Genomic DNA, 5,933 nt, shown 5'->3' on the forward strand with positions numbered 1-5,933 from the left:
TTGGACAGGGAAAATCCTGCAACAAGTTTGTATATACTTGGCCTAGGAAGTGGCACTATTAGGAGGTGTGGCCTTGTTGGAGTAGGTGTGTTTCTGTGTGCGTGGGCTTTAAGACCCTTGTCCTAGGTGCCTGGAAGCCAGTATTCTGCTTGCAGCCTTCAGATGAAGATGTAGAACTCTCAGCTCCTCCTGTACCATCCCTGCCTGGATGATGCCATGCTCCCATCTTGATGATAATTGACTGAACCTGTGAACCTACAAGCCAGCCCCAATTAAATGTTGCCCATATAAGAGTTGCCTTGGTCATGGTATCTGTTCACAGCAGTAAAACCCTAACTAAGACACAGATAAAAGTCCCAAACCTTATCTCTTACAGTTTTGATGTTCTGCTTTCTCTGGCTTTGCCAGCCCTAGAACTGCACTAACCTTTGATGCCCATATCTTTTTAAATAGACCCAATATTACCATTTTAAATCTAACTCAGTGTGCGTATGCTGTTATTCCTTCCTCATTCTAGCTTTGAATGATATAATAGGAAATAATCTAAAGGGCTGGCCCATTTGAATCTCAAGTTACTATGAGGAGATAGCAAATATGAATGAGATACAGTTGTTATTGATTTAGGTAGTGATAAGGACTGAAAAGGAAAATTAGACTCATGACATTGTGGCAGCCTAGGAAGGGAGGGCTACACCACAGGGTAGTACTAATCACAGAGGTGACCTACATGTAACCTACAACCAGAATGAGAAGGGTGCCTGGTTGCAGCCACACTGGTTGGGGGGGTGGGGTGGCAATCCAGACAGGGGACAGTGAATGCAATTGGCTCCCAAGCAGAAGATAAGACAGTGTGGAGCCTGGGGGCAGAGGATAGTAGAAGGTGGCATCTAGGAGGAAGGCATGGAGAAATCATTGCAGAATTTGTCATAGAGAAATTAAAATGATATCTCTCCTGACTGATGTCAGTTTAAATAGTGGGGGGGGGGCGTTAATCGATGGGAACAAAAGGGGTGACACATGTACTGTTTGCCAAGGTATGGATGGGATTAGCCAAACCAAGAAAGAAGCTTCTGGGACCATCAGCATCGAGAAGAGAAGCTGTCCCCATCTTGTACCCAAGTAACTCTAACTGGCACATGGGAAGACACACATAAAATTGTGTCACAGGACACAAGCTGGCATCTGATGGGGATCCATGGAAGCCTGTTAGCATGTGGAGGAAGGTGGGCAGGAGTGGGCATTCCAGTAAGGCAGTGTCCAGAGCGCCTCCTGGACTGCAGAGAACCTCTGAGCACACATCGATCTGCACATTGGATGTGAGGTGGAAGTGCAGGGACAGAATGATTTCATTTCTTCCAACTGATATCTTCAGCCAGTCCTGATATTTGCCAACAAAACTCAAGGAGTTTTAATAAACTTTAAAATACCTAGGGCTCAGCCAGGAATGGAAAAACTGGGCAGAGGGTAATAACAATTTATAGGAATGATGTGTAAGGACATGTGTGTGTGTGTGTGTGTGTGTGTGTGTGTGTGTGTGTGTGTGTGTGTGTGTTGGTATGTGTGAGTGTGTGTGAGTGTGTGTGCAGACGGGCTATCAAAGGGAAACAGCATTAATGTTTCCCAACCTCTAGCTCAGGCTTGTGGAGGCAAGCCGTGAAGTCAGCATGAAGCCTCTCTTTAGGCTAACAGAAGTTTCCAGAGCTATTCATCACCGCATTCTCACTGCTACGCAGAGGCCAGCAAAACCTCTCAGGTGATTATTTTGGGTTAAGCAAGGTATCCCACTGAAAGCACCACACGGCTGGTCCTGCCAGGCTGACAACAGCTTCCACACCTGCGGTGGTCCTCAATTCAGAGAACTTAGAATTGTTATTAAGACAGAATTCCCAGGAAGAAAAGACCAGGAGTTACTCAGGGAAAGTAGATATTCTCAGTCTCCCTATGCGGCTTTTCTCTTCTGATTTCTGTCTTTCAGTATAATAGATCTGGGGAAATTATCATCATAATCATCATCATCATCATCCAAACACATTTCTACCCTTGACCATTAACCCATCTGAGACTCCTGGTTTCTGACTGGTTGACACTGGCTTTTAGCAGCAGAACTCTTTTCAAAGACTATCTGCCATAGAAAATATTTTTTAGAGTTTTTTTCTTCAGGAAACTCATACACATATATAGTAAAATACAAACGTACCCTCATTTACCCTCCTGCTCTCCTCCGGTATTACCAATATGGCCTTTCTCAAGATCATGTCTTTTTGTTATTGTTGTTGATAACCCAGTAAATCCACTTTGGGATACCTGTATGTGCATAGGAATGGAGGAGCCATCCATGGGAAACCTATCAGTGGCCATATCCCCTAAAAGAACTTTTCTCCCTCCCCCAGGGGCTATCCTCAGTAAGGGTTGAGGCTCCAAGAGTGTCTCCTTGCTCTAAGCTGGAATTCCGGCTGGCTTGACCTTATGTAGGTCTTGTGCAGGCTAGCACAGCTGCTGGCAGTTCATGAAAGCAATAGCCATGCCTTGTCTAGAGGTACATTTCACAACACTCCTCTGCATCCGCTGCCTCTTGCACCATTTCCACTCCCTCCATAATGTTCTCCAAGCCTTGGCCAGGGTTAGTGTGTGTGTGTGTGTGTGTGTGTGTGTGTGTGTGTGTGTGTGTGTGTGTGTTTTAACAATGCTTCCCTGTTTAGCCCATGTAGTCCTCCTGAGCACTCCCAGTTCTCAGCACTTTGACTAAGTCGCTGCATTGACTTCAAAAAGAAGCTTCTCTGACCACAGTTGAGAGACGCCCAAGTCTATGGGTATCAACATCAACATTGAGAAATCAAATTAACAACATGAGAATGTAGCAAAAATAACAGTAGTAAGCTCTACCCTAGGACTTACAACCTCCCCAGCAAAAGGCTTCTGACCAGGTTTACAAAACCAGCCATGAAATTCCCCCTATAGAGCAGGCCTCCACAAATTCAACAAGCAAGCAGTTGCTCACCCTGTAACAGTCACACCATTACTGCAGAAGTGGACATATCTTCCCTGGCCAATCAGCAGGAATCATGTATTCCAGTGCTGGGTAAGACCAGTGATGATTTTCCCCTTAGCAGCCCACATAGCACTTTCGGGCATCATAAAGGCTAGCCAGAGGGGAGGAGCTTTCCAGTTCACCAGAGATTGGTTTGTACTATGTTCTGCAGCCAAAGTATTGGCACAGAATCTTAATGTGTAATGCAGGCAATAGGCAAGTAGTCATTTCCTAAACACTGCCACAGACTCTGGCTCTCATCTGTCCTACCTGGATCATCCTGCAGGTGAGGTTTAAGGGAGTATGATTTACACACACAGTAAAACTCGTCCATTTTTACGTGTATGGTTCAATGAGTTTGGACAGTCTTACAATAACACCAGAACCCAAATCCGGAAGGACCCCTAAGTTCCTTATGCATTTCTGTAATTAGTCATCTTTTCACGCGCTCAACCCTGCAAACCCTGATATCCTGTCCACCACATGATGTCGTCCAGAATGTCATATAAAAAGAATTGTGCACAGAGTGAGAACATTCCAGAGGTAGGTCCGCGGAGGGTGGGGAGGTAGTGCCCCTGCCCAGCGCTCTCGCCTCTCCACCCCGCTGGCTACTGGTGGTGACAGGCACCACTTGCGGCTCACAGCCAGATCATCCCTGCCAAGTCATTCCTGCCAGGTCACCAGGTTCGGTGCTGCTGGTGTGGAAAGGGACATCGCTGGGACAGTCCCTCCGGCTGCTCAGAGACAGCACCTGCACAGGCGCCCCTCCACTCACCGCGGGTCCGGCCGCTCGGGTCCCGGGTTCCAGCGCCTTTTCCTCCCAGTCCTGGGGCGAGCCGCGTTGGGTTTATGTCTTTATTTGACAAAAATGAGCTGTTGCACAGCCATTGGTACATGTATTGGTGAAACATAGCATACAAGCAAGCTTACAGCCACAGTGGCGAAATTTTTTTCATGTCAGAGACCGAGAACAACTCTTGCAGTCATTTCTGTCATCCCTTCTTCTCCAGACAGAAGATACTAAAAAGTGGCAATCAAAGATCTGTTCATCTTATTGATAAGGTCTCTAATAAGTCAAAATGTCTGCCAACATGAACTGCAGTGTGTGAGACCAGTTCTATCGCTACAAGATATCCCGTTTGATTGCTAAGGTTGAGGGTAAAGGAAATGGAATCCAGACAGTTATAATCAACATGGTTGCCATTGCAAAGGCGCTTAATCAGCCTCCAACGTATCCCACCAAATGTTTTGGTTGTGAGCTGGGAGCATGACCCAGTTTGATGTTAAGAATGGCAGTGACATTGTCAATGGATCTCATGAGGCAAATAAGCTGCAAGACATGTTGGATGAATTCTGGTTTACAGAGTGAGTTCCAGAATAGCCAGGGCTACACAGAGAAACCCTGTCTCGAAAAAACAAAAAAAAACAAAAAACAAAACAACAACAACAAAAAAACAAACAAACAAAAATTTGCTTTCTGTTTTGAGTGTGAGAATCCTGAAACAGAACTGCATATCAATCCAAAGAAGCAAACAACAGGCAATTCTTGTAAAACCTGTGGGTACTGAGGCATGCTTGACACACATCATAAACATTCATTCTCAAAGACCCGCCTGAGAATAGGGACACTGGTACAGGAAAGAAAGAAAGGAAAAACAGAAAGGGCGAGGACAAGGAAAATGGCTCCATAGCCACCAGTGAGACACCACCACCTCCACCACCAAGTGAAATTAGTCCTCCTCATGCTGTGGAAGAAGAGGAAGATGACGATTTCGGGGAGGAAACAACTGAGGAAGCTCAAAGGCACAGAACGGATGAAATCAGTGACCATGCAAAAGGTCTGACACTTAGCGAGGATTTGGAAAGAACTGTAGAAGAAAGTATTAATATCCTGTTTGATTTTATTAAGAAAAAGAAAGAAGAGGGCATTATTGATTCACCTGATAAAGAAATTGTGGCTGAGACAGAAAGGATGGATGTAAAAGCCATGGGTCCTCTTATTTCGACAGAAGTTCTCTTTGATGAGAAGATAAGAGAGCAAATCAAGAAATACAGGCACCATTTTCTAAGATTTTTGTCATAACAATAAAAGGCTCAGCAGTACCTTCTTTATGGTTTGGGATGTGTGGTAGCAGTGCATCAAGCTCAGCTGATCTCCAAGATTCCACGTATCTTGAAGGCGATGTATGATACAGACCTTTTAGAAGAGGAGGTCATTATCAGCTGGTCAGAAAAGGCCTCTAAGAACTACGTCTCAAAAGAACTTGCCAGAGAGGTGCGTGTCAGAGCAGAGCCGTTTATTAAATGGTTGAAGGAAGCGGAGGAAGGCTCTCCTGGTGGTGAGGAAGAAGACGAAGATGAAAATACTGAGGTGGTATATTCGAAGACTGCCAGTGTGCCAAAGGTTGAAACTGTGAAGTCTGACAACAAGGATGATGACATTGATATTGACAACGTTTAAACGACTGGATGCAACTTAGCTTAACGGTGTAATGCTGCAATGTTTTCTCCATTATCAGCCAGAAGTACAAACACGTATGTGCAAGAGCAAAAGTGGCTTAACATCATGCTACACTTGATACTAAAAAGCTAGTACTGTGAGTGGTCTATAATTAGGCCCAGTGAGAATCTAGAGAGTCCATACATATCAGTGAGCAGTTGTAGTTTGCTTATTTATAGCATGTTTCTTTCGGAAAAAACTAGTGGTGGACACATTTGGATCACATTTATACAGTTATTAAAAAAAATAAAGATTTGATTTTGGTTATTCTTCAGACTTTGGGCTATGAATGGCTTGTAGTGAGGTAATTGGCTACTTTTAGGATGTTACACCATTTAATTTAGGCTCCTTGAGTTTGATAGATTGTTAGGTCCTGAAAACTTGAAGAATGCAAACAAATATAAT

At 44.5% G+C, this 5,933-nt stretch overlaps 1 pseudogene; it reads left to right on the forward strand.

Moving 5' to 3' along the window:
• Positions 1-4,107: 4,107 nt before the first annotated feature.
• Positions 4,108-5,489, forward strand: LOC110320934 (annotated as a pseudogene).
• Positions 5,490-5,933: the final 444 nt, after the last annotated feature.

Source organism: Mus pahari, chromosome 4 (assembly GCF_900095145.1).
Source record: "Mus pahari chromosome 4, PAHARI_EIJ_v1.1, whole genome shotgun sequence".
NCBI lineage: Eukaryota > Metazoa > Chordata > Mammalia > Rodentia > Muridae > Mus > Mus pahari.